At 34.6% G+C, this 13,063-nt stretch overlaps 2 protein-coding genes across 8 annotated transcripts in view; one reads left to right on the top strand and one right to left on the bottom strand.

Moving 5' to 3' along the window:
* Nucleotides 1–13,063, bottom strand: part of LOC126965103 (uncharacterized) — a 518,938-nt gene that overhangs the window by 102,678 nt on the left and 403,197 nt on the right. The window contains exon 6 of one of the 2 annotated variants that reach the window (XR_007729456.1): nt 2,408–2,419. The exons of the other annotated variant lie outside the window; for it this stretch is intronic. The gene's annotated coding sequence lies outside the window, so the exon portion shown is untranslated. Of the gene's footprint in view, nt 1–2,407; nt 2,420–13,063 lie in introns of those variants that run through there. 2 annotated transcript variants of the gene reach the window in all.
* LOC126964952 (sorbin and SH3 domain-containing protein 1) overlaps nt 1–13,063 on the top strand; it is a 284,029-nt gene that overhangs the window by 9,189 nt on the left and 261,777 nt on the right. The window lies entirely within an intron of this gene.

Below are 13,063 nucleotides of genomic sequence, written 5' to 3'. Positions count from 1 at the left end.
GCACGGTACCTACGCGAGAGGTCGCGAGTTCGAGTACCGCATTAATTTTGTTTTCAAATTTAATTTGTGTAATTAGAGATTTTACTATTTTTTACATGAAATCGTAACATACTAACAATATATCCACCCCACGCACAAATACAATAAATAGGTCATGTGTAACAAACACAGAGAGATTTTTACACCTTTATAGTAGTAGTCTCGACACAATTTTAGATTTCTAAATTCACACAAGCAATTAATTTTACAGGAATTAAAATTTAAAAACATTCACTGCATTAAACTGTAAGTTAAATTTTCGAGAAACATCAAAAGTTGATGAATAACAGATTCGGTCTGCCGTACTGAGAATTAAGTAGTTCGCAACATTCTTATTCGCGAAATTATGTAAACAATTTACAATACAAATAGATTAAGGTTAAAGCTTCCTGTATTTTCCATATTGTAATCTAAATATACTATTTTATCTTTGAACGATGCCATTTTGACTATTTTACAGATCCGTTACCTTAGTTTATAGGTTTGGTTATTCAAATTGAAATTTACGTAGAAATCCTGATAAGTAGGGTTCGGCCGAATGCTTTTACGATTTGGCAAAAGACGTTTGTAACGGGTCTCTTATCTACAGCTGACTCAACCCTTTCTAGTATCTTCTATGAATTGTCTTATCTTAGATGATTGCGATTTATAATATTGCTCCATTCATATTCATATTATTTATTAACAATTGTGTCAATCTGAGATTACGGATTGGTCTCCAACTAGATATACCATATGACGTTAATGTGCCACATAATATTCTTTTAAATTTTGCTATTAATTAAAACTAAAATGCCGGGTTGCATAGTAAGACTTGGTAATAATAATACTACAAGAAATAAGAAAGACACTGGGATCACATTATCAGTAAGTGTTTTGTATTTTATTAATTTCAATATAAAATAACACGAAGCGTATGTTACACAAATTGAAAGATGCCAATGAGTGTCAAGATGCCATGCACACAAGCATTAGATAGTTGCCGTAATAATAAGACGTAATAAAAGACCTCCTGTTCTTAGGTAGTGCGGTATGTAGTTGGAGCGCAGCAGAGACGTATCTTTCGATGCGTTTGATTTAGATTTTAGAACATTTAACAGCTTACCTACAAGCAACAGCATTTGTTAGTATTTACTCACCGACTCATAAACTGTACCGGCCTTACAAATAAACTTACTATAAAGTTATACTTGAATATAATCCAAAAATATGATATAAAGGTACCACAACCATAAAAATAAATTACCTCTTCAATAATAGATTTGAAGCGAAAACTTCTTTAGCGGTGTTGGGCACTTTTCTTTGGGATGGCTATAAAATGTTAAACTCGCGTCAGATCACGTGGCCTGATCGAAAATTCCAAAGACAGTCGGTGAAATTATGGATGAAAGATATATACTTGTAACTAATAATAGTTTGTCTATTTCAAATTATTGATCATAAGGTCATCGTGTCAGTGGTTGAATCATTGTGATTACGAATCCGAAACACCACGAGGTCGAGGGATCGAATCTCAGCTGTGAAATATTTTTACAGTTTATCATGGATGTAAGTTGATTCATCTAAAAGATAAACTTTTTCATGGAAAATAATTGTAATAGTTCTGAAATGTTAATTTTTTTATGTATTATAAATTGCCATTTTTGTGTACGATAGGGCCAAAAAATCCATTCCAACCATTCCAAAATATTCAAAAATGCACAACGTTAATGTTCAAGTTTTCACTTTTGCCGGCACTCCCCAAGTGCAACACATTATTTTTACACGCTTTATTTTAGCTTGTATGTATGTATATTTTTTTGCAACTGACTGATTTGGGCGCCATTTTGGCCCACTTGAACGGTCAGATTACGTTCCAACTTCGTTGATTTATCGAGGACCGATGACAATACATTAATTTGATAAAATTATTCTATTTTTCAATTTCAGAATACGATTTTTATTAATGTATATAATTTTCATTCAGTTTTCTATTAAAATCGTGTTTCTTTAGTTTTTTAAACTATTGTTTATTTTTTTTATCAAATATACGCGTATTTATAGTAAATCTCATTATAGGATAGTTTTATTTCCTTTATAATAAACATCGAAAAAGCGTGGGGTAGCCAAGTTCATTGACCAACACAACAAGGGTCTTTGAGTATTGCGGTTGCGAGATCTTGTAACAGAATAATGGCATCTGTTAGCAATTATGATCGTAATAACAACAGATATAACTGTTCCATATACGTAAAGTAATTAACCAATACTACTGTACTGCAGATCGAATATAACCACGAACAGACGATACAAATTGGAGATCATTTATAGATATAAGGCCGTTCCCAATATACAATCTACAGATATAGATAAATTACTACCGTCTACTGTCAGTAATTAGCTGTCAATAATCCGAAGCTGTCCCAATATACCCGAAAAGTCGTTCTTATCGCCTTATATTGGGACGCGTGAATTGCAATTTCCATACAAACTTCTATCGCTGGTAAGCTATACGACGTCCCATTGACAGACAGCGTGTACGGATAAGGTGAGTTACCGTCGTTAAGTTACGATTATGATCTCAAGTAGGAGATAGACTGAATATTGGGAACGGCCGATAGCTGATAACTCGCCGCTCGAAACTTTAACTTGATCTTGCACTGGGTTTAGTTGAAAACAACTGAAGTTATATTAGTTGTATCTGTGCATCGAACTTCAGTCCATATCATAGTCCTGTGCACCTAAAATTGTATGATATTATAATCTAAGACTAAGTTGTTTACTTAAGACATAGGCTGGGAGTTTTTTTATCAGTTTATACAACAATGGACGTGACGAGTGGGATCTTCGGCTGATGGTAATTGATAACGTCGAGCCGCTCAGGATTCTTGAAAAACACAAAAATTCTCAGCGCCACCACAATTGCGCTTGTCACCTTAAGATATAAGATGTTCAGTCACATTTACCCTACTTCAGTCGCCCTGAAAATATTGTGTCTTAACAAAAAAAACTTAAATGTGAGACAACGAAACACCGGGTTGAATCAATTATAAATTTTTAAATGACAGTGCGAGACGAGACTTATATTTCACCAAATAGATTAAAGATAGAGAAGAGGAAAGATAATTATCGAAGTCGCAGAGAGTGTTCAAGAAAGATCAGCTGTTCTAAATTCAATTCTTCACCAATTACGAATGAATCCGAACGGTAATGTTAATTATGATTATCATTCTGCCTCAGTCATGGCTTGGTGGTGGGTGCTGTATCATTTTAGTTAGTTAGTTAGTTTGGCTGGGCGTTTACAGATAGAGATAAATTACTGCCTTCTACTGTCAGTAATTAGCCGTCAATAATCTGAAGTTGTCCCAATATACCCGATTAGTCATTCTTATCGCCTTATATTGGGACGCGTGAATTGCAAATTCCATACAATCTTCTATCTCTGGTTAGCTATACGTCATCCCATTGACAGACAGCGTATACGGATAAGGCGAGTTACCGTCGATAAGTTTATTGGGACAGAAAACTCAACGATAGTTACGATTTATATCTCAAGTATGAGATAGTCTGAATATTGGGAACGGCCGTAAATCTACAGTATGTTTGTGAACTGTTGTGCCAAAAGTACTTAACATAAAAATGGTTGGGTGTTGTCATCTAGAGAAGGTGTGCGAAGGTAGATTGACTGCACAAGTTTATAGAGCTGGTGTTGATGGAAGTATTAAGAAGGCCGACCTTACTTGCTTGCCACGATCTTATGCGACAAAGTCACTATCCATTAGAACACAGTGCCGCTTAGGATTTTCGAATAAACAGAGATAAGGAAGTCTACGGACACTGCCATCGCCGAGTATTCATACAAGTTTTTGTTATTCACACTCAAGTTAATCGGATGAGGCGAGTTACCTTCGATAAGTTTATTGGGACAAAAAAGTCAACGATAGTTACGATTTATATCTCAAGTACTTATAGGTGCGTGGTTGTTTGTCCTCTTACTCCAACCAGTTCCCAGATCGATCTGGAAGTCTAGCAGACTTAATTTATTAGTAAATTCTAAATAGTAGTAGTAAAATAAAATAGGATTCAAAATCACTTATTGAACGTCAAAAACTACCACCCATTCAAAATAGACTGCCTCAGACCTGAGAAGAACGGGCGCAAGAAACTGAGTGGGATTTTTTTTTATTTCTATAAAAATATGGATTACAATATCAATAAACATTTATATTTAAAGAACCTGAGGGTGTCCGCTTCATTCCCAGTCTGTGGTATCATTAAGAAAATCATTTATGTATATATATAATATTCTAATGCTAAATTTTTTAACGTGGATTGTGTTGTATTATGTAATAAACTCCCAAATGATATTAAAATATTATCTATTAAAATTTTTTAATAAAAATAAATTAACATCTAAGGCCTTTTGTAATGTGAAAGATTATTTGAATGATAAAGATAGTTGTAATTAATGTTCTAAATTTTGTTAATGAATATTGTTATATTCTTTTGAATACTATTGTAACTTTTGTACTTTATCCTGACTTGCATAACTTATAAAGTTTTACAGTGAATAAAGATTTTTTTGACTTTGACTTGGAATAAACTTTCCCACACAAACGTTTTTTAACAATTCATTTAAATTTCGTAACACATTTGTTTTGTACATTTTACAATAGTAAAAGCATATATATATAAATACACTAGCTGACCCGGCAAACGTTGTTTTGCCATATAAAATATAATTCACGCGATAGTTTTATAAATAATAGCCTATGTGTTATTCTGGTGTGTAAGCTATATTATTGTAATGTTTTATCAAAATCCATTCAGTATTTTTTGCGTTAAAGAAGCTCAAACATACATTATAAAAAATAAATGAATTTTTATTTGTAATAGATCTTATGTCCAAATACATATTTGAAGGATGAATATGTAAATACGATCCCGTGGGAATAAGTATCCATTAGCACTTAGAACACTTAAGGTCTAGCTTTTAATCAGAGAGAGAGCTTCTGAGATAAAAAACAGTAATACTGCGATAAAGCCCAGATATGATAAACATTTATAGCTTCATTATCTGTTTACAGTTCAGATTTTAATACCTACTAATATTATAAATTTGAAAGTATGTTTGTTTGTTACTGAACCGATTTTGATGAAATTTGGTACAGCGATAGACTAGAGATTATGAAAGGACATAGGCTTTTTATCTTGAAAAAATCTATGGTTCCCGCGGGATATGTGAAAAACTGGAATTCACGTCGATGAGCCATAACTATACCAATAGTAATAGGTTTAGTTCGCCATACCAATCTTCCTCAACGTAAGATTCTTATAATATGTCGGGAACGGAGAAAAAACTGGAACCGGAACTCGAAAAGGACATGAAATAATCTTCAATTCCTAACTTGCTAATTAATTTTAAAAACCCTTTATTTACGCGGACACAGTCCCGCTTGTATATACAATACAATATTAACATTTTATAGCCAATATAAAATAGGAAATATTTCTTCAAAAAATTTGAATGTATTCAGAAATTTGCCGGAAAATTCTTAACACATTACTTAACATTAGAAGCTATGTTATATATTGCTTATAGAAACGTCTTGTCATAAAATATGCTGCAATTTAAACAGAATATACATCAGGTATGCTGACAGCCATAAATTTATAGGCTTATTATGACGTTGGGAACATTGAGTACCCCCACGTAAAATCCTGCAAATGAACGCAAACTTTAATACAATATTGCCCTTTAGTGCTCCACCTATGATATCATGAGTAATACTTTGGTATTTAAAAGTGCGCTTCGTTTTAAATGTTGCATTTGTATTTATAAAAATGCTTCTTAAACGGATTTAATGTTTAAAATGTTAACGTATGCAATATGGAGATGAAATAAGGACTTTGATGGGTTATGTGATTGACGAGCAGTTGTAGTGCCGCTCAGAATTTTTGGGTTTTTCAAGAATCCTGTGCGGTGCTACATTGTAATGGGCAGGGCGTATCAATTACCGTCAGCTGAACGTCCTGCTCGTCTCGTCCCTTATTGTCACAAAAAAAACCATCGGCCTCTAAGTATATTCATAAATTGGAATTGAAAGTGAATACGGGAAACCGTAACTGGAATATTATATGAGATAATCTTCAATTCCAAACTTGCTTATTATCTTTAAAAGCCCTTTATCTACGCGGACGACGTCGCGAGCATTAGCTAGTTAAATATATCCAAGTTCAATAAGTCTTTCTCGCTACTACTCCTATAAATGTATGAAAGAGAACGTGGGAGTCAAGATACTATACAGATGTTGAATTTCACATTACTTATACTTATCTATTGTGTTATTTCGAAAATGTTTTCAATATTTATAATTCAGGGATTCTACTCGTATAAAACTTCAAAAATGCATGAAACTATTATTTAAAATATATCTAAAGGGTTGTATTGGGCGTTATTTCGTGGATTGCGTTGCATTATATGGTTCCAATTAATTACAGAATTAATTTAGTTTTGCTAAAAATCTTATACGAATACTGGGGGGCACATAGTTCGACGGACAGATGGCCGGTTGGGCTAAAAAGTCCTTGAATGGCGACCACGTACCTGAAGACGCAGTGTTGGTAGGGTCCCCAAGATGGAGCCACGATCTGGTCAAGATCGCCGTAATACGTTGGATGAGGGCAGCGCAGGACCGATCGTCGTAGAAATCTTTGTGGGAGGACTTTGTCCAGTAGTGGATGTCTTCCGACTCATTATGATGGTGATGATGATAAGATCTTAAGATATATAAGAATATCTTCAAATAACATCTTAAAATTCTGAATCTATTTTGATGAAATAAACCTGAAATATAATAATAATGGTAATAAATCTTCGACTAGTGCCGGGAAAAACTTGTGTCTGCTATCGAGTATCCTCTTGAGTAGGTCGTGGAAAGGGGGTAAACTGAGCCTTGTCCAATTTAACCCCCGAAAGACTCAAGATTGCGAGGTTTACCACTAAAAGTGGTTCGTTTGGCGTATCACATGTTGAATTGAATTTGGTGTTTTTTATTTGAGACGAGTAACATATCTAAACAGATTGACCTAATTACCAACACCATTCGCCGTCGTACACATGTTGGACAGCAGAAATATCCGGCTAGGGCGTTTGTATTTACATTTAACTCTGATATCCACGGCCGTATTCCACAAACAAAACATGCGCGTGCGTCGATGATAAAAGAACTGCTTACAAATATTGTATTCGGGGAATAATGTAGTTAGATTTTTTTATGGAAAAGGAGGACAAACAAGCGTACCTGGTGTTAAGTGATCACCGCCGCCCACATTCTCTTGCAACACCAGAGGAATCACAGGAGCATTGCCGGGCTTTAAGGAAGGTGTACGCGCTTTTTTTGAAGGTACCCATGTTGTATCGTCCCGGAAACACCGCACAAGGAAGTTCAATCCACAGCTTTGTAGAACGTGGAAGAAAGCTCCTTGAAAACCGCACTGTGGAGGACCGCCACACATCCAGATGGTGATCCAGATTTAGCGCATTCTGCATATCTGGACACAAGATAAAGTTGTTTGTTATATCAAAACACGCATTCTACATGTCTGGACATAAAATAAAGTTGTTTGTAATATCAAAATAACAGCTTTGTACTAAATAATATTTAAATATTTACTAGAATGCCAAATTTAAATATGTCCGTCACTCGTATCTATTAAGCCCACAGAATAGTTAAAAGATATGTCTTTAAATTGTTCTGTGATTAAACCCGATTTAATTGTGAAACTAACAAGTAAACAAAATTCACGTGAACGTTTTGACACTTTAAATCTTGTGGAAATGTTTGCATATTTTAAATATTCAGCCCAATTTTCTTAGTTTCGTTCAAATACGCAATCTCTTACATGGTACATGATTTATAATTATTCTAGTAACCAAAGGCTGCGCACTAAGAACCGAAGACAGAAACGCTGGTAAGGCAACGCCCGAAACTTACTAGTAACCTTAGTGTCATATAAGCTCAGATAAAAAAGTGCTCAGCGAGCCTATAATGTTACAACTGAGTTTTTAGAACCTAGTACGTAAATTAGGCTTTAGAATTTCAAATTTAAAACAATTTTCAATTTCAATTTCGTAAATTAATAATAATATACCCTGTGTTTCAGGCGTAAAGAGCTTATATTAAAACCAAATAACTGTTACTCGTAAAGTAAAAAGGTATAGATTAATCTACAGGTTAAGTATATAAAGTAAACAATGTCTTCAAAGTAATTACTATTAACTAATACAAATAAAATATAGATAATGTTTATTTTAACACTATTAGTAATATATCTGTATCTTCATAGGACATATTTTGAAGTGCTTCATGAAGAGCCTTCTTACAATGAATATAATTGTAAACAAAGACTGCCTTAATGTTAATCCATAGGCATTAAACCTAGGAATCTAGCAATAACAATTAATTGTTACAAAACAACGTCACAAGGAAAGATCCCTTGTTGGGTCATTAGGTGAGCAGTTGTGAGCAATAAAACTCGTAGAAAACCCCGAGCGGATATTGTGAAACTACGAAGAATGTGCTCATTGTCCTCTGGTTCAACTAAAATCAAACTTTTAGTTTTTACATTTAATATAAGGTTGGAGGACTGGAACCACTACAGTTTCAAAGAAACATTTCCTGGCAAATAATGAATTTACTGTCAGTAATGTGACAATATCAAGTCATCTCCGATTGGCATTGCGTAGAGATGTGGGTTCTCTCTGCATCTTCTACCGCCTTTATCACGGGGAGTGCTAAGAGGAGCTGTCCGGGTTGATTCCAGCGGCCGAATTCCACCACCGGACATTACGTGCAAAGTACCATCCGCATCACGTAGACGTCTGTCATTCCACAACCGCGCGTTTTGTTCGAAATTTCTTGCCTCGCACAGTCACTTTGTGGAATCAACTACCGGCAGCGGTCTTCCCGAACAGATACGACTTAGGGACCTTCAAGAAAAAAGCTTGAAGGCCGGCAACGCATTTCTTGACACACCTGTTGTTGCGGATGTCCATGGGCGGTTGCCTCACCTCACCCCATCCCATGAGCCTCTTGCCCGTTTGCCCCCTCTAATATAAAAAAAAATATATTATACCTAGTCTTGTCATAAATACTGAAAAAATGAAAAAAAAAATCCACCAAACCATCACTGAAGTCGGATAGTGCCCACGTTGCACTCTGTCGACTAATTGGGAAGCTTCCTTAGAGCTTTGAGCATAAAGACGGTCATTTTGTTTGTTAAAATGTTGCGCAATTGCAAAACATTTCGCATCTCCCTTTGCGTACCACTTCTGTAGTTATTTCTATTTTACCACCCTATTCTTTTTTTAATAATCAGTTACGAAATGACCAGTACGTCTCTTACACGCTGCAAGTCCTAAGTCATCTTTAAAAGAACGTGATATGGTTCTAGGTGCTATCTTCATCTCCCGAGATAAAATCTTTTCAATTAACAATCATATAAAAATGACAGATTCCAAATTCAAATTTAATATTTTGTTTATTTTTAATTGTAACAGTATTTATGGCCAGACTTAGTATATCTTAGAAATGAAATAGACCACAATGTGGTTTCCTATCAATATGATACCGAATAATTACTCTTTAATAAAGTATAACAGTAAATATTAACATATTATTATGGTCCTCATGTACATCTTTATTTATATCTTTACTATCTGGCCTAAATAAAATATTGTTTTTTTATTTAATCTGTCAATAATATTTCATAACATCAAGAATAATTTCATTGATAATTTCATAAAATTTGCTCACTGTTGTTATAATAAAATTGTTTTACAACAGAACTGTCAAACCGTGCGTCAATAAATTCTCTTATAGAAAATATGTACATACAAAACAATTATGGGAAATAAAAATAATTATGGGTACCAAATCGAAAATAGCTATCCTATCGGATAGCCTTGAGATACTTGAGAGATATCTCGAGTTGGACTAAACTGTACTCCATGAAGTGATCCCCATTAAAATCCGTTAATTAGTTTTGGAGTTCACTAGAAACAAACATCAGGACATTGAATTTATATATATTATAATTATTTTTACCATTTAGCTCCGAAATTTCAACAAAATTTTAACCTGTTTATTAGTTTAACCTATCAGCTGACTGTCCTAAAAATACACGGCTTATTTTACCAGCTAGCTAGCTTTGTAGCTTAAGTCCTATAGCTTATGCTAGTTTGACTGTAGTATCATATCATAAACTCAGTCGTCAACGGAAGAAGCAATTTCTATTTTACATATCAAAGCAACCATAGATAAATAGCAATCTATTGTCAGCATTTTGATAAAAAAAAACTACTTTTTAAAATACCTGCCTTAAACATATACAACGAAACCTTAATATTGTCCTAAAATAATCGTGAAATAGTTGTAAATGATATGAATATAACGATTATGGCAGGTTCTTAGGACTTCCATGAGCCGAGGGGCTACTTTACTCTTCATCATATGGTATTGGAAGTGAACACTTCCTTAGCAGCGCTGAGCACTTTTCTTGGGATGGGATAAAATGTTAAACTCGGGTCAGGACACGTGACCTGACTGAAAATTCGTAAGACAGTCGTTCATACTTCGAACTAATTATAGTTCCAATTTTTTCAATTTTATGATCATACGGTTGAATCATAGTGATTGCGAAGTCGAACGCGAGGTCGAGGGATCGAATCATCAGCCGTGAAATATTTTTATAGTTTATTAGTGATGAAAGTTGATTATTCTGAGAGAAGAGAAGTGTTAATCTTTTATGAAATACTAGCTGACCCGGCAAACGTTGTTTTGCCATATAAATTGTATTGATCTTTTGCTTCCTAGTTGATAAGAGATGGCGCTAGTTGTATTCATTAGTAACAATCACACTTCTTTTATATTTTGTATAATTCAGACTACAGTTTTATAAATTATAGCCTATATGTTAATCTGGTGCGTAAGCTATATTATTGTAAAGTTTCATCAAAATCTATTCAGTAGATTTTGCGTTAAAGAAGTTCAAACATACATCCAGACATACAAACTTTCACATTTATAATATTAGTAGGATATGTTGTCATTTTTGTGTACGATAGCGCAATAAATGAATATTTTATTGTAATAAAGCAATTTGTTCGAAATTATTCCCTAACAATTCCAAAATATTTAAAAATACACAACTTTAATGTTCAAGTTTTCACTCCTGCCGGCACTCCCAGAGTACAACCAGTATTTTTTTTGTCTCTCCAAACAGACAGACAGAAATAATGAATTAGTGATAAAAATACAGAAAAGATAATTTAATAATAATGACAGCATAGTTAAATATGAAATAAAATCTCCAATAGTGAAACATTGCTATTAAAATCTCCGTCAATAGGTCACACGAATAGCCCAGAGTTGTAAAAGCAATGTGGGTGTTATATTTAACCTTCGATTAACGTAATGTTCTATGAGTCATCCCGCTATTAGAAGCTCAATTTCTGTGTACCAACCGGCGCTGCCCGCTTGACGCAGCTTCCTTAAATAAATCTGTCAAACACTGGACACAATGCAGGTATTGATGGATCTCTAGATCTATTCATCGATCATCGAGCATATTGATGTCTTGGTTATTTTAGTATACATAATACAAGATTTATTATAAAGTTTAGCTTTAAATACATTGATGACGATGAAAAAATTGAACAGGTGAATGAGTTTGTATATCTGGATACAAAATTTACAAGAGATGGAAAGTATGAGAGTGATATTGAAAGAAGAGTGAATGCAGGAAACGTGTTGAATGGAGCTTTGCACTCCTTTATGAACAGGCAGAAGGTGCCTAACAAGGCTCGTTTGGCTGAGCATGAGGGGGTGTTGGTTCCAACACTCATGTACGGAAGTGAAAGTTGGGCATGGCAGAAGAAAATGCAGTTGAGATGAGAGCGTTGAGAAGTATGATAGGAGTTAAGCTGAAACGTTGTGGTCTGAAAGAAGATGTTGTGACAAAAATTGAGAAAGGTATGCTGAGATGGTTTGGCCATGTGGAGAGAATGGATGAAGAACGATTGACGAAAAAAGTGTTTAAAGCCAGTGTGAATGAAAGTGTTCGAAGGGGTAGACCTAGGCGGACGTTTCGAAACCAAATCAGGGAGGTCTTGAAAAAAGGCCAGGTCAAGAGTACCCTAAACCAAAGAGCATGTCTGAAAGGAATAATGAAAGTTGGCCAAGCGAAACAAGTAAGGATCGTAGCAAGTGGAAAGAAGTGGTCTCTGCCTATGCCTACGGGATGAGGCGTGATTATTATGTATATGTTAAATACATATCAGTAAACGGTTATTAATTTGGTAAAGTTTGTGTTCTTTCAAAGATTGCCATTCTCTCCTATTCTTTGCCTTATTATCCTGATGTCATTTTGTCACCAAGTATTCAGTTCTGTTTCTTTCGCTACCTCTACTTTCTTATACAAGTATCTGTCGTTATTAATAAGGGCATTCATATTTGCAATTACTGTTCTGCTTAAGATTGTAGTATTTTACCAGACTGTGATCGACTTTATAGTGAGTAGTATGAGTACGGTACTTCTACCGTTATAGGCTGGATTCAAGACAATATGATTCAAGAAAATATTTGCTTGCGTGCTCCAATTTCAGCTCCACCTGATGGACGTCGGTGTTTTGTTGATGGATTTTGTCATCGATCATGTAGACGTATTGCTGTCTGAGAACGGGAAGATTCAGCTAATATTTGATATCGCAGAACCAGGGAAGGACATATTCACGGAAGACGTGTACAATGAAATAATTTTCTTACAGTATTGTTTAAATATCGATATCCTGATGTAAATAAGATGCCATTTAAAAGATGTGTCCATTCTTAGGGTCAACAATTCAAAATAGGTTGAAGTGGTACAGACGATCTTTTATCTAGAATTTTTTGAAGTGGAACTTCCTTAGCGCCGAGCGCTTCCCTTTGAGTTGGGTATAAAATGTTAAACTCGCGTCAGGACACGTGACCTGATCGAACATTCG

This window comes from Leptidea sinapis, chromosome 6 (genome assembly GCF_905404315.1).
Source record: "Leptidea sinapis chromosome 6, ilLepSina1.1, whole genome shotgun sequence".
In the NCBI taxonomy this organism is placed as follows: Eukaryota; Metazoa; Arthropoda; class Insecta; order Lepidoptera; family Pieridae; genus Leptidea; species Leptidea sinapis.
Note: the sequence above shows the minus strand (reverse complement) of the source record. Positions and strands in the feature narration are given on the sequence as shown.